The following is a 17,080-nucleotide window of genomic DNA, read 5'->3' as shown; positions in this document are numbered from 1 at the left end:
TTTATGGACTGGTGCAAGCATCTCGGAGTTGGAATAAATGTTTTGATAGTGTGATCAAAGCATATGGTTTTATACAGACTTTTGGAGAAGCCTGTATTTACAAGAAAGTGAGTGGGAGCTCTATAGCATTTCTAATATTATATGTGGATGACATATTGTTGATTGGAAATGATATAGAATTTCTGGATAGCATAAAAGGATACTTGAACAAGAGTTTTTCAATGAAAGACCTCGGTGAAGCTGCTTATATATTGGGCATCAAGATCTATAGAGATAGATCAAGACGCTTAATTGGACTTTCACAAAGCACATACCTTGATAAAGTTTTGAAGAAGTTCAAAATGGATCAAGCAAAGAAAGGGTTCTTTCCTGTGTTACACGGTGTGAAGTTGAGTCAGACTCAATGCCCAACCACTGCAGAAGATAGAGAGAAAATGAAAGTCATTCCCTATGCTTCAGCCATAGGTTCTATCATGTATGCAATGTTGTGTACCAGACCTGATGTGTGCCTTGCTATCAGTTTAGCAGGGAGGTACCAAAGTAATCCAGGAGTGGATCACTGGACAGCGGTCAAGAACATCCTGAAATACCTGAAAAGGACTAAGGATATGTTTCTCGTTTATGGAGGTGACAAAGAGCTCGTCATAAATGGTTACGTCGATGCAAGCTTTGACACTGATCCGGCTGACTCTAAGTCACAAACCAGATACGTATTTATATTGAACGGTGGAGCTGTCAATTGGTGCAGTTCTAAGCAAAGCGTCGTGGCGGGATCACGTGTGAAGCGGAGTACATAGCTGCTTCGGAAGCAGCAAATGAAGGAGTCTGGATGAAGGAGTTCATATCCGATCTAGGTGTCATACCTAGTGCATCGGGTCCAATGAAAATCTTTTTTGACAATACTGGTGCAATTTCCTTGGCAAAGGAATCCAGATTTCACAAGAGCACCAAGCACATCAAGAGACGCTTTATTCCATCCGCGATCAAGTCAAGGAGGGAGACATAGAGATTTGCAAGATACATACGGATCTGAATGTTGCAGACCCGTTGACTAAGCCTCTCTCACGAGCAAAAGATGATCAACACCAAGACTCCATGGGTGTTATAATCATTACTGTGTAATCTAGATTATTGACTCTAGTGCAAGTGGGAGACTGAAGGAAATATGCCCTAGAGGCAATAATAAAGTTGTTATTTATATTTCCTTATATCATGATAAATGTTTATTATTCATGCTATAATTGTATTAACGGAAACTTAGTACATGTGTGAATACATATACAAAGAGAGTGTCACTAGTATGCCTCTACTTGACTAGCTCGTTAATCAAAGATGGTTAAGTTTCCTAGCCATAGACATGAGTTGTCATTTGATTAATGGGATCACATCATTAGAGAATGATGTGATTGACAAGACCCATCCGTTAGCTTAGCACGATGATCGTTTAGTTTGTTGCTATTTCTTTGTTCATAACTTATACATGTTCCTATGATTATGAGATTATGCAACTCCCGAATACCGGAGGAACACTTAGTGTGCTATCAAACGTCACAATGTAACTGGGTGATTATAAAGATGCTCTACTGGTGTCTCCGATGGTGTTTGTTGAGTTGGCATAGATCGAGATTCGGATTTGTCACTCTGATTGTCGGAGAGGTATCTCTGGGCCCTCTCGGTAATGCACATCACTATAAGCCTTGCAAGCAATCTGACTAATGAGTTAGTTACGGGATGATGCATCATGGTACGAGTAAAGAGACTTACCGGTAAAGAGATTGAACTAGGTATTGAGATACCGACGATCGAATCTCGGGCAAGTAACATACCGATGATAAAGGGAACAACGTATGTTGTTATGCGGTTTGACCGATAAAGATCTTCGTAGAATATGTGGGAGCCAATATGAACATCCAGGTTCCACTATTGGTTATTGACTGGAGATGAGTCTCGATCATGTCTACATAGTTCTCGAACCCGTAGGGTCTGCACGCTTAACGTTCGATGACGATCGGTATTATGAGTTTATGTGTTTTGATGTACCGAATGTTGTTCGGAATCCCGGATGTGATCACGGACGTGACGAGGAGTCTCGAAATAGTCGAGACATAAAGATTGATATATTGGACGATGTTTTTCGGACACCGGATAAATATCGGAGTGCCGAGGGGTTATTGGAACCCCCGGGGGAACTAATGGGCCAACATGGTCCTTGTGAGAGAGAGAGGAGAGGGGCCCTAGGGCTGGCTGCCCCCCCCCCTTTGAGGAGTCCGAATTAGACTAGGAGGGGACGGTGCCTCCCTCTTTCCCTCTCCCTCTCTCCCTCTCCTTCCTTCCCCCTTTCTTCCCTTGTTGGAAACCTACTAGGAATAGGATTCCTAGTAGGAATCCTACTTGGGGCGCGCCCTATGAGGGCCGGCCGGCCTCCCCCTTGCTCCTTTATATATGGGGGCAGGGGGCACCCAAGAACACACAAGTCAACAATTGTTTTAGCCGTGTGCGGTGCCCCCCTCCACAGATTTCCACCTCGGTCATATCGTTGTAGTGCTTAGGCAAAGCCCTGAGTCGGTAACTTCATCATCACCGTCATCATGCCGTTGTGCTGACGAAACTCTCCCTCGGCCTCATCTAGATCAATAGTTCGAGAGATGTCACCGAGCTGAACGTGTGCAGATCGCGGAGGTGCCGTGCGTTCGGTACTTGATCGGTTGGATCGCGAAGACGTTTGACTACATTAACCGCGTTACTTAACGCTTCCGCTTTCGGTCTACGAGGGTATGTGGACACACTCTCCTGCTCGTTGCTATGCATCACATAGATAGATGTTGCGTGATCGTAGGTAAATTTTTTGAAATACTGCGTTCCCCAACGTTGGATGCGTCAAGACACTCGGCTAGTCCATGAGGATTTGGACAAAGGAAGACAGACAGACAGCTTGGTCTCTGAAGCATCAAGAGGCGCATGTCTTCATGAGTTATTAGTATTCAATGCATCAGTTACTAAGAGTAATGCCTATAATGACTTCAATCATCAAATCCCTCCGTAACGTAGCTAGCCCAACGGGTGGCACACTCTACATAAGCTCCCCGTAGCATTAAGACAAGGGTTGGCATCCATGGTATATAATCACCAGATACAAGAAGAAAACACAACCCCCAGAGCTCGAGACGTAGGGTTGTTACCTCCTCCGAGAGGGGCCCAAACTCATAAAACCCTTGTGTTACACTTGCGTCGTAGCTAGGATCAGCCCTTGTTTGTACCCTACTTCTGACTGTCAGAATCGTTCCCATGACATCGGACACCGCTCCACCGCCGCCATTGAGCTGAGGATGTTGTGACGCACCGCTGGGCTGAGGAGCAGGACGCGCAATGCTAGAAGGCGATCAATAAGGAGGACGAGACTAGCCTCTCGGTGATCAAGGAGGAGGAAGAGGTAAGCCCCTCTGTGATCATGCTTGAGTCTGATGACGAAGAAGAAGAGTTTGAGGTGGATAGAGAGATTGAGTCGTTCATAGAGCTTTGGAACCATGTCGACGACGGGGATGACGGTGATGAGTAGTGCGTGCGTAGTACTGATTTTATCGTAGTACTTTCGTAGTGTTATTATGTCTAATTTTGAACTCGTCTTTAAGTTAGAACATTTGGTATTTCGAAATTTCCTAATATGCAATGACCATGTGCCCTATTTTACATCATCTGCTATGGCGGAAAATGTCTGGTGGCCTATTTTAAATCATCTGATACATAGAAAAAAACGGTTTGCCCTAAAACTTTCTTTGGGTGCTCTATTATACATCATCCGTTGGAGATGCTCTAATATCAAGGTCATCAATATTCTTATACTACCTTGAGCCCCCACGTGTTAGTGGCATACTGGATACTATCGGGACTGATAATAAGAAATACACCTCTATGCTCAAAGGCCAAAGTTTTGGGTGGTAGCAACTTTTGCGACGACAGCAGTGTCATCTCCTTTTATAAGGTGGACTAGGCGGTAGGAGGCCTCATCTTGCTCTCGGGATGACGATCAGGTGGCTTTGCAGCGTCCCTCCTGCTTCAACGATGTTTAATTAGTGAAGTTTATTTATGTGTACTTCAAACTATTTAGGGTTGTATTTTGGATTTGAAGGTTCAAATCGATTGACTCATATTAACTATGAACTGGTATATGATTAAGTTAAGTGTTGGGTTCAATTTTGTGGTATCTCATTGGAACTATGAGTTGTTGTTTAATACTATGTGTTGAGTTCAATTATGTGATATGCCATTTGAAAAGGATAGATGTGTTGGGTCTCACATGGTAGTGGCCAATGTGATCGAGCTAGGTTTGGGTCCCACACATCAATGAGTGGGCTCGCAGGGGCAGAACGGTCAATCCAACATCGCTCTAATGGTCAAACGGCTTTGACAGGACGAAATCATGATAAAAGAGCAAAAGGGAAGAGTGAGCACCAACTAATGGCAAGAATGTCATTCTCTCCCAAAAAAGGCAAGAATGTAAATATTGTCTTCTTAGACGGCCCTCACATTGCTCATGTTCTAAATAGGCTTTTTAATTGTATTGCAGTGATTCTTGTTTGATGAAAGCTTAGGGTGTTATCTCATTGATTTATATCTTGTTTTCAAAAACTAACAGAAAAGTTGACAGTTGTAGGAAACCCCTTCTATGAGGCCAACAACTACTACTAATCTATTGGCTATTGGAGTAGTAAAAGCCCATCTCATATTGTGCAAGAAGCTAAATAGCTCCCCCGCAAAAAAAAGAAGCTAAATAGCTCTGTCATTGATTCCCAGATATCCATCCCTTCTCTCACTTGACAAGATCAAGTCATGCACGTAGTGCAGTGTGACCTTTTTCATTATCCATCTTGTATGTTAACTCTTCGATCTCCAAAGATAGTATAAAAATCTCAGAGTATTCAATATAGTCCTTTTATTCCCGATAAATGCATGATCTGCAACGTGTCCGAAAAATATATAAACTGGGCTATAGGAAATATCAACCTTCTCCAATGAAGTTAATTCAGCCAAATAAGTTCAGATACGGGGATGATACGTTTACATTTGGCACCCGGTTTCTGAAGGTCACAAAATCTCCACACATCGTCAAAACAAATCAACACCCGTACATGCATGGCGCGTAATTATTCTAGGATATCAATGCGTGCATTTCTGAAGGTCACAAAATTGTAACATAGTTCGGCTGCAACACGTACCATGTTCCTGATCTCTCCATTCTCACACTTCCTCTAGTCTGTTGCTTCTTTACTATATCATGCACTTGGCCTATTGAATATGTTTGTCTTGGCTTCCTTGAGCATGTTCAGAGATGGGTCGATGTTTCTGTCATGAGACACACCTACTGTGTGTTGGCATTTTTTTCCCCATACTTAATATGTCTTATGGAGGTCGGCTAGTGCTGATTAATTCGGTACTGACCAGTATGCCGATGTCCCTACTATATTTCTTCGAAATTCCGGAAGGGGTACGTAAGCGACTTGATTTCTTCAGGTCTCCTTTCTTCGGGCAGTCAGATGAGGCCAAAAGGAAATACCGACTAACGCGATGGGACATCCTTTCTCGGCCAAAAGACTAGGGCGGTCTGGGTATTGAGAACTTAGAAATCAAGAATAAACGCCTTATGAGCAAATGGCTCTACAGGTTGGAGACAGAGCCGGAAGGCATGGGGGCACAGATTTTGCGCAATAAATATTTGCAGTCGAAAACGGTAGCCCAGGTTACCATGAGACCAACTTGTAGGATCGAAAGTATGTCTAGAGGGGGGTGATTAGACCACTTGACCAAATAAAAATCTAGCCTTTTCCCAATTTTAAGTATTGGCAGATTTTAGCAACTTAGCACTAGTCAAGCAATCAACCTACACATGCAAGTCTAAGAGTATAGCAGCGGAATGTAAAACATTGCACATGAAGGTAAAGGAAGGAGTTTGGAGGGAGCAAACGCAATGTAGACACGGAGATTTTTGGCGTGGTTCCGATAGGTGGTGCTATCGTACATCCACGTTGATGGAGACTTCAACCCACGAAGGGTAACAGTTGCGCGAGTCCACGGAGTGCTCCACCAATGAAGGGTCCACGAAGAAGCAACCTTGTCTATCCCACCATGACCATCGCCCACGAAGGACTTGCCTCACTAGGGTAGATCTTTACGAAGTAGGCGATATCCTTGCCCGTACAAACTCCTTGGTTCAACTCCACAATCTTGACGGAGGCTCCCAAGTGACACCTAACCAATCTAGGAGACACCACTCTCCAAAAGGTAATAGATGGTGTGTTGATGATGAACTCCTTGCTCTTGTGCTTCAAATGATAGTCTCCCCAACACTCAACTCTCTCTCTCTCAGATTTGGATTTTGTGGAAAGATGATTTAAGTGGAAAGCAACTTGGAGAAGGCTAGAGATCAAGATTTATGTGGTTGGAATGAAATATCTTGACCTCAACACATGAGTAGGTGGTTCTCTCTCAGAAAATGTATGCTGAAAGTGTAGGCATGTTCTGATGGCTCTCTCCACGAATGAAGAGTGGGTGGAGTGGTTTATATAGCCTCCACACAAAATCTAACCGTTACACACAAATCGCCAAACTCGGTGGGACCGAATAATGGAACTCGGTCAGACCGATTTAGTTCAAAATGTGAACGTTAGGATATTTGGTGGGACCGACAAGTCAACTCGATGGGACCGATTTCATTAGGGTTAGGGCATAATGTAATCTCGATGAGACCGATTACACAAACTCGGTAGGACCGATTTTGGTAATAAGCTAACCAGAGAGTTGGCCAGGCAAACTCGGTGGGACTGATTCGCTCATCTCGGTGAGACCGAAACGTTACGAAGGGGAAACAGAGAGTTTGCATTTCGAACTCGGTGGGACCGATCGCTCATCTTGGTTGGACCGAAACGTTATGAAGGGAAACAGAGAGTTTGCAACCCCATCTCGGTGAGACCGAGATCCCTATCGGTGAGACCGAACTGGCTAGGGTTTGTGGCAGTGGTTATGTCAAGAGAACTTGGTGGCGCCGGATAGAATGTTTCGGTGGGGCCGAGTTTGACTTTTGGTTTGGGACATATGTCATATGAGAAAGTGGTTGAGGGTTTTGGAGCATATCATTAAGCATTTTGAGCAAGTAACCCATTAAGCAACACCTCATCCCTTTTAATAGTATTGGCTTTTTCTATGGACTCAATGTGATCTTGGATCACTAAAAATAAAATATAGAGTCTTGAGCTTGAGCCAATATGTGTCCTTAGCATTTTGAGGGGTCCACATTCCTAATCCATGCCATGCCAATCATTGAGCTCTCCTGAAATATTTATCTTGAAATATCATTAGCTCAATGAGCTATATGTTGTTAATAATTACCAAAACCACCCAGGGATAGTTGCACTTTCACAACCGACTCGCCATTCTGGAAAGGGCTTATGAGAACGAAGGATTTGTTCTTTCGTAGGGTCAAATTCTTGGTTGGCAATGGGATGTCAACAAGATTTTGGGAGGATACGTGGTTAGGAGAGTCACCCCTGGCCGTACAATATCCCACCCTTTATAACATTGTGCAACGCAAGGAGGATTACGTAGCCACGGTGTTCCAAACGATCCCCTTGAATATTCAGTTCAGACATGCGTTAGTTGGTGAGCGATGGAATGCCTGGTTGCACTTGGTTCGGAGATTGATAGATGTTCAACTTTCTGACCAGCCGGATTCGACGCAATGGACGCTAGCTAAGAATGGGGTTTTTTACGGTGAAATCTTTTTATATGGATTTGATTAATTCTGGCCCAATCTCAAGATTGTTGCATATTTGGAAGATTAAGGTGCCTTTCCGTATTAAATTTTTTATGTGGTTTCTCCAGAAGCAAGTAATACTCACCAAGGACAACTTAATCAAGAGGCGATGGGTAGGTAGTTCACGTTGTTGTTTTTGTGATCATGATGAAACAATACGACACCTATTCCTTGAATGCCCACTCGCCAAATTACTTTGGAGAACCATTCATATAGCCTTCAACATTACTCCTCCAGTTGACATTGAATCGTTGTTTGGAACGTGCTCGTATTCGGATTGGAATATGTGCGCTTCTGTGGGCTATATGGAATTGTAGGAATGATTTGATTTTTATCAGACAACACAATTTAACTTTCTTGCAGGTTATCTTCAGAGCTACCGCATGGATCCGTACGTAGTCCTTACTCACTCCTATGGACTCCAGGGAGCCTTTGGTTACTGGGTGCAACCAGTGGGAGATGGTAGCACGGGCTATATTCAACCGGTTCGGATGGCGGTCGCATAATAGGATAGGAGTCTAGGGAGCTTATCCTTTATTTTGCTTTACTGGTTGTGATTTTGAGCATGTACTTCTTTTATTTGTTTTGCTCCGCTTACGAGCTGTAATACCTTTATGACTTTGTGATACATTGAGATTTTTTAATAAGATGGCTGCATGCATCATTATGATGCAGAGGTCGGGGGTACGCCTCCATTTCCAAAAAAAGATCGATTGTATAAGCCAGTTCGTTACAACAGTGTTAAGTTTGATTAGCACGCCGGACGAAACAAAATGACCATTATTCCATTAGTTGATAACAGGTTTCTAATAAATATTTTTATTGAGGCCCTATGTTCGTAAGAATGCACAAAATGGATATCCCAGAAAGTTCTTCGTAGGGTCATGCTATTCGACCAGTCCCCTTGACCAGCCCCAGTGCAGCTGCTAAGAACTACTGTAGGCATATGCAACTTAACAGGGTTAGTTAGGTTCTTGAAGCCACCTAAAATATTTAGTCCCGCAGTATGCATGATATCTATTTGATTTATCTACAACGCATTTGAGCATCACGTTCTTGGTATCAATCAGACCTATACCTCTTAACATGATGTTCACTAACTCAACCGTCAAAGGAATAATTCAGATAATCTTTGCAAGCACCAAATTTGACATTTATCCGTAATTGTAAGCTTTTGTCGATCCTTCTACTAGCATTTAGATCTGAGAAGATGTTCTTGAGAAAAGTTGACAACCAATTTTCATTTTTACTACTGTTTTCTTAGTTACATGTATGAAACTGAGTAATAGCTTCTTGGAGTTTGAAAGAAGAAATCATATTTATGCCCTTTATCTTTCTTTTCTATGATATACTTTGTTCTACTTTATTATGCCTTCTGCTGGTTGCTGCAGATGCTAAACATGCATATTGTCGCCGATTCTTTGGTCGCAGTCATTGCCACACACGTGGGATCTTTAGGAAATTTCCAGTACATCCTAACGTCATTCTTGGTACAATTAATTCATACAAATCCCTGCAGCAGTGTTGAGGTATTATAATATTATATCCAACTATTATCATCTTATTGACTAGCATGTTACTCGAAAAATATGTAATAAATTTCCGCAGCAACGCGCGGTGCATCATATAGTTGGAATAGTTTCGGTTGAGTCGGTTCTGTGTGCTAGTTTTGGTACATGTTGACTTGGGTGAGTCAGCTTCGAGTAGGATAGTTAGTCCTGGCTATGCGTATATATATGCAGCGTTGCGTGAGATCTGTAACAACGAAGAGAAAAGGAAAAAACTAAAGAGGAAATTTTAGGGTACGAGACGTATACTTGGCTATCCGTTTTTCTGTTGTGTATGTTCCTGATTTGATGTGATCGATCCTGAGGGCGAACTCGAACAACCTTGAGCCCCCACATGCAAGTGGCATATCGGAGACTGTCGGGACCGGTAAAAAAACATCTCTATGCTCAAAGGCCTAAGTTTTGGGTGGTAGCAACTGTTGGGAGGGCAACAACGTCATCTCCTTTTATAAGGTGGACTAGGCGGTAGGAGGCCTCATCCGGCTCAAGGGATGACGACTAGGTGGCTTTGGAGCCTCACTGTTGATTCGGCGATGTTTAATTAGTAAAGTTTAATTATGTGTACTCCAACCTATTTAGGGTTGTATTCTGGATTTGAAGATTCAAATCAATTGACTTGTATTAACTATGAACTAGTATATGATTAAGTTAAGCGTTGAGTTCGATTTTGTGGTATGTCATTGCAACTATGAGTTGTTGTTTAGTACTGTGTTAAGTTCAATTATGTGATATTCCATTCGAAAAGGATAGATGTGTTGGGTCCCACATGGCAGTGGCCATTGTGATCGAGCTAGGTCTAGGTCCCACACATCAGTGAGTGGGCTCGCAGAGGCAGAACGGTCAATCCAACGTCGCACTAATGGTCAAACGGCTTTGAGAGGACGGAGTCATTCTCTAAAAAAAGGCAAGAATGTAAATATTTTCTTCTTAGACGGCCCTCACATTGGTCATGTTCTAAATAGGCTTCTTTTTTCGAAAAGGACCAGATCTATTATAAAGAGTAATTATTTTCTTCTTAGATGGCCCTCACATTGCTCATGTTCTAAATAGGCGTTTTAATTGTATTGCAGTGTTGCTTCTTTGATGAAAGCTTAGGGTGTTATCTCATGGATTGATATCTTGTTTTCTCAAACTAACAGAAAAGTTGCCAATTGAAGCAAACCCCTTCTATGAGGCCCAGAAACTACTACTAATCTATTGGCTATTGGAGTAGTAAAAACCCATCCCATTGTGCAAGAAGCTAAAGAGCTCAGCCATTGATTCCAACGTATCCATCCGATATCTCACTTGAGAAGATCACGTCACGCAGGCGTAGTGCAGTGAGACGTTTTTCATTATCCATCTTGTATGTTAACTCTTCGATCTCCAAAGATAGTATAAAAATCTTAGAGTAATCAATATAGTCCTTTTATTTGCAAAAGAGATCCATATGCATCGATAAATGCATTCTGAAACGTGTCCGAAAAATTAAAGAACTGGCCTCTCAGTGATCAAGGGGGAGGACGAGGCAAGCCCCTCTGTGATCATGCTTGAGTCCGACGACGACGAAGAAGAGTTCGAGGTCGATAGAGAGATTGAGTCGTTCATGGAGCTTTGGAACCATGCGGCGATGGAGATGATGGTGATGAATAGTGTGTGGATAGTACTGAGTCTATCGTAGTACTTTCGTAGTGTTATCACGTTTAATTTGAACTTGTGTTTAAGTTAGAACATTTGGTATTTTGAAATATCCTAATATGCAATGACTATATGCCCTATTTTACATCATTTGCTATGGCAGAAATGTTTGGTGCCCTATTTTAAATCATCTGTTACACACACAAAATCTGGTGCCCTAAAACTATCATTGGGTGCCCTATTATACATCATCTGTTGGAGATGCTCTAATACCAGGGGAATCAATATTCTTATACTACCTTGAGCCCCCACGTGCAAGTGGCATACCGAGATTATCAGGACTAATAAGAAAGAAAAACATCTCAACGCTGAGAGGCCACAGTTTTGGGTGGTGGCAATTGTTCGGAGGGCGACAGCGTCATCTCCTTTTATAAGGTGGACGAGGCGGTAGGCAGCCTCATCCGGCTCCCGGGATGACAACTAGGTGGCTTTGGAGCCTCCCTCCTGTTTCGGCGATGTTTAGTTAGTGAAGTTTAATTATGTGTAGTTCAAACTATTTAGGGTTGTATTTTGGATTTGAAGGTTCAATTCGATTGACTCGTATTAACTATGAACTGCTATATAATTAAGTGAAGTGTTGAGTTCAATTTTGTGGTATGTCATTTGTACTATGAGTTGTTGCTTAATACCGTGTTAAGTTCAATTATGTGATATGCCATTTGAAAAGGATAGATGTGTTGGGTCCCACATGGCATTGGCCAATGTGATCGAGCTATGTCTGGGTCCCACGCATCAGCGAGTGGTATCGTAGGGGTAGAACAGTCAATCCAACGTCGCATTAACGGTCAAACGGTTTCGACAGGACGAAATCATGACAAGAGCAAGAGCATAAGGGCACACACGAAAATTAAGGGCAAAAGAGAAGGATGAGCACCGATTAATGGCAAGAATGTCATTCTCAAAAAAATGCAATAATGTAATTATTTTCTTCTTAGACAGCCCTCACATTGCTCATGTTCTAAATAGGCTTCTTAATTGTATTGTAGTGTTGCTTGTTTGATGGAAGCTTAGGGTGTTATCTCATGGATTAATCTCGTGTTTTCTCAAACTCACATAAAAGTTGCCAATTGTAGCAAACCCCTTCTACCCATGTCATATTGTGCAATAAGATAAAGAGCTCAGTCATTGATTCCCAGATATCCATAGTCCTTTTCTAAAATAATGATATCCATCCGTTCTCTCACTCAAGAAGACCAAGTCAGGCAGGCGCAGTGCAGTGCGACGTTTTTCATTGTCCATCTTGTGTGTTAACTCTTCGATCTCCAAAGATAGTATAAAAAACTCAGAGTAATCAATATAGTCCTTTTATTCGCAAAAGAGATCCATATACACCGATAAATGCATGATCTGAAATGTGTCCGAAAAATATATGAACTGGCTGTAGGAAATATCGACCTTCTCCAATAAAGTTAATTCCGCCAAATAAGTTCAGATACGGGGAGGATATGTTTACATTTGGCACCCGGTTTCTGAAGGTCACAAAATCTCCGCACATCGTCAAAACAAATCAACACCCGCACATGCATGGCGCGTAATTATTCTAGGATATCAATGCGTGCATTTCTGATGGATCGGATTTGTTTCACCAATTCATAGTGGATTGAAACCTAGCTTGTTCCTCGCCCATCTCCTTACTTGCGCCTATAAATACAGTCGTCCCATCGACGGGAGGAGCATAGCATACTCGCTGATCACTCCACTGCACACACAACGCGGTGGTACAATACAATACAACGGTAGGACCTAAGTGGAAAGAAACTACTAGCTAGTTAACGCCGAGGACGACGAAGATGGTGAGTAGCGCTAGGGTTGCTGCTCGTAGCCGCCGTGGTAGGGTTTTTGGCAACCATGGCGTGCGGAGCCGCCCAGCGGGACTACGCCGCCGCGCTCACCAAGTCGCTGCTCTACTTCGAGGCGCAGCGCTCCGGCAGGCTGCCGCCGACCCAGCGCGTCCAGTGGCGCGGAAACTCGGCCCTCAAGGACGGCGCCGACCACGGGGTAAGCACGTCGGCGATGCATGCATGTGTGGTACGTTGTACATGTTTGGTTCGTGCATGCTGACATGCTTGATCGATCGACGTGCAGGTGGATCTCACGGGCGGCTACTACGACTCCGGCGACAACGTCAAATTCGGGTTCCCGATGGCGTTCACGGTGACGATGCTGTCGTGGAGCGTGGTCGAGCACCGGAGCCGGCTGGCCGCGGCGGGGGAGCTGGGCCACGCGCTCCAGGCGGTGCGGTGGGGCGCCGACTACCTGGCCAAGGCACACGCCCGCCCCGATGTGCTCTACGTGAATGTCGGCGACGGCGACTCCGACCACGCGTGCTGGGAGCGGCCGGAGGACATGGACACGCCTCGGAGGTCCTACATGGTGAACACCACCCACCCGGGCTCCGACGTCGCCGCCGAGACGGCGGCGGCGCTGGCCGTGGCCTCCGTCGCGTTCACGGGGCCGCGCGGCGACCCCCGGTACGCGTCGACGCTTCTGAAGCACGCGAAACAGGTGCGCATTACTTACATGCAGAGAGATTATACAATGGATGGTCAAAAAACAGTAGGTAATCATGGTGTAATTACACCATGGATGGCCGCACTATGTAAGAAAATAGAGCGGCGCACATATTAATTTGCCCTTTAAATTGGGCCATTATATGCATGCACAACACAAATTGGACGGCTTCTGTGGTCATATAGTGGCAAAAAATGAATGTCAAATGAATTAATTATTGCTAGGAAACTGAAGGTGGACTTGTATTTGTGCACACAGACAGACGAAACTGTATCAGCTAATTTCTTGAGTCACTTGCTTCTGCAGTTGTTTCAGTTCGCCAAGAACCACCGTGGCCTCTACTAGAACAGCATTCCATCGGCCAGAAGTTTCTACAGTAGCAGCGGCGACGAGGTAGGAAGCACATCACTAATTAATGTCATAATAATGAACAGAAACATAGCATAATTGTAAAGCAAAATACTGAAACTTGTTTGGAACAGGACGAGCTGCTGTGGGCAGCTATCTGGCTCTACATCGCCACCGGCCACCAGGAGTACAAGGCCTACATCGCCGGCGCCAACAACGTCGGCGGGGTGCCGCAGTCCTTGGGTTGGGATGACAAGTTCGTCGGAGCCCAGGCACTGGTCGCCAAGGTAAGTGTACCATGATGATCCTAGTAGGTCTGGCCGACGGCAACTTTTAGTTTCAGTAACTGATGAGTGTGCCGGCCATGTTGCAGCTCATCCTCCAAGGGAAGCTGCCCAACAACGGCCGCCACGCCGAGATGAGGAGCAACGTGGAGAGCTTCCTCTGCAACGTCCTTCAGCACGGCGACGGCCGCAGCGGGCGGCTAACCCCGGGCGGCATGCTCTACCTGCAGCCCTGGTCTAACCTGCAGGACGTCACGACGGCGATGTTCGTCCTCGTCACGCACGCCGACCAACTGGCGGCGGCGAGGGCTTCCCTGCAGTGCGGCGGCGTGAGGCTGCCGCCGGCGCAGCTCGTCTCGTTCGCACGGTCACAGGTTGACTACATCCTTGGCAAGAACCCCATGAAGATGAGCTACATGGTTGGGGTTGGAAAGCGGTACCCGTTGCAGCCGCACCACCGCGGCGCCTCGCTGCCATCCACCAAGAACAACCCGGGGAAGATCTCCTGCGGCAAGGGAGCCGACTACTTCCACAGGTCTGCGCCCAACTTGAATGTGCTCGACGGTGCCATCGTCGGAGGGCCTGACAACAACGACCATTACGACGATTCTCGGGGAAATTACCAGCAAGGCGAGCCATCGACCTACACTGTCGCGCCCATCGTCGGAGTTCTTGCTAGGCTTCTGCATAACTGATGTTCCTGTTTTCAGTCAAGAGATGTGCAATGTCCATGCCATCCTTGTAAAAGACTTATACCGACAACAACACAGGAATTGTTTCCTTCCAAACTTTGAATAGAACTTCAACATCACAATAGTCCAACTTGACATTTTATTCCCTTATCACCAGGGGTAGAGGCTTCAAGAGCAGGTGGGCATTCCCTTATCACCTCTGCAGCTTGCTTCAGATCCTTCTCCCACACGATGAGCGCAGGCATAAGCCTCACCACATTGCCTTTCCCGGACGTCAGCAAAAAGACACCAGCATCCAAGCATGCATCGACTAAAGGACCAGCTGGTACGTCGAGCTCGATGCCAATGATGAGACCGGCCCCCCGGATCTCTTTGACATGAGGGTTTTCACTCAGCTTAGTTTTGAGCAGCTGCTTGAAGTTTTTTTTTTTTGAGCGAAAGAGGGTTTCCCCTTCGATTTCCATTAAAGAAACCAGCATAACGAGTGCATTTTAAGGACCGAGCTCCAACACAAACATAAAGCTACGATCTAACAGCGGCCACAGTTTTTGACAGGAAGCATTACATCTTAAGCTATTACATCCAAAAGACAGCCATCTAACACATAAACCAACGACTAGGTGGAACCAGGCGTCCTCCATCGTCATTCACCACCATCACTGCTCCAGACTCTTCACACCAAAGCGCCCTCCTTGAGCAGCCCTGTAAATTTCACTTGCCACCTGCTCTATGAGTCTTGCTCCTAGCATAACATTTTTTCCTCTGGGTCCATTTTCTGCAAAATAACCCAGTCAGTAATCCAGCTGCACATCATTTTAACGATGCACATTGGGTCATTAATCTTTTTTCTATCTAAGATAATATCATTTTCGCAAATCCAGATCGCCCAAAGTAGGGCTGAAGTGCCAGTCAGAACTAGCCTCTTATCATTTTTCTGAAATCTACTAAGCCAACTACCAAAACAATCTTTTAAATTGGCCGGAATTTGTTTTAGATCAAAAGCACTCCCAACTAAATTCCATACTAGTCTAGCAACCGAATAGGAGAAGAATAGATGATCAATAGTCCCATCTTTCCCGCAGAAAACACAATGTTTATCACTCTTCCACCCCCTTTTCAATAAATTGTCTCTTGTCAGAATACTTTTTTTTATTCAACAACCACAGGAAAAAATTAATTTTTGCTGGCACCTTTGTTTTCCATAAGAATTTCTGTGGAAAACCCACATCAGTCTTGATAAGATGAAGGTATAAGGATTTAACAGCAAATTTTTTATCTGCAGTAAGCATCCACATAGGTCTATCCCTCCCTCCATACATGAGAACCTCTTGACATCTTTCTCTTAGACTCTTCCATGTAAGACCAGTATCACCAAACAGAGATCTTCTAAAAATAAAAGTGCCCCCATCCTTTATCAATGGCTTCTCTAACAGAGATGCCATGATCATTACTAATAAAATATAGTGAAGAATAAGCATCTTTCAAAGGTTTGTCTCCCACCCACCAGTCTTCCCAGAACCTAGTGTTTTTTTCCATCTCCTAGTTTCTTTTTTATATGTGGGTAGAAGTATTTTTTAATTTTGATGAGACTAGAGCAGAATTAGGAGGCTCCATTCTTGTGGTCCACTCTAGACAGACATTTGTCTTTGATGTATTTTCCTCTAATGATATGTTCCATAATCCCTCCTCATCTTCTAGTTTCCACAAACATTCAGCAAGTAAAGCAATATTGAATAATTCCGAGTTCGTTACCCCCATTACCCCTTGTTGTTTTGGTAGACAGCAAGTCTTCCATTTAACTAAGTGGTATTTCTTTTTATCTTCTTCAGCCCGCTGCAACATCCTGGCTCTATAGAAGTCCACTTTTTTCACTCCAGCAGGAAGAAGAAAGAAGGACATCATATAAATAGGAATATTTGTAAGACAAGACTGCACTAGAGTAACTCTGCCAGCTATATTAAGCAATTTCAGAGGCATCTTTTCTCAATTTTCTCAGTCATATTTTTCCACATGTTACTTCTAATTCTTTTATGAGAAATAGGTAATCCAAGATATTTCAGAGGCATCCCCCCCCCCCCAAAGCACATGTAAACATTTCTTGGTATTTTTCACTTTTGTTTTTATCTTCCCCAAACAGATAAATTTCACTTTTCTGGAAATTAATTGTCAGTCCTGACATCTGTTCAAAAGCAGTCA

At 44.1% G+C, this 17,080-nt stretch overlaps 1 pseudogene; it reads left to right on the top strand.

Moving 5' to 3' along the window:
* The window catches only part of LOC123157811 (endoglucanase 14-like), a 29,250-nt pseudogene extending 14,363 nt beyond the window's left edge, over nucleotides 1-14,887 (top strand).
* Nucleotides 14,888-17,080: the final 2,193 nt, after the last annotated feature.

This window comes from Triticum aestivum, chromosome 1D (assembly GCF_018294505.1).
Source record: "Triticum aestivum cultivar Chinese Spring chromosome 1D, IWGSC CS RefSeq v2.1, whole genome shotgun sequence".
NCBI lineage: Eukaryota > Viridiplantae > Streptophyta > Magnoliopsida > Poales > Poaceae > Triticum > Triticum aestivum.
The sequence above is the reverse complement of the archived record's forward strand: the minus strand, read 5'-3'. Positions and strand labels throughout refer to the sequence as shown.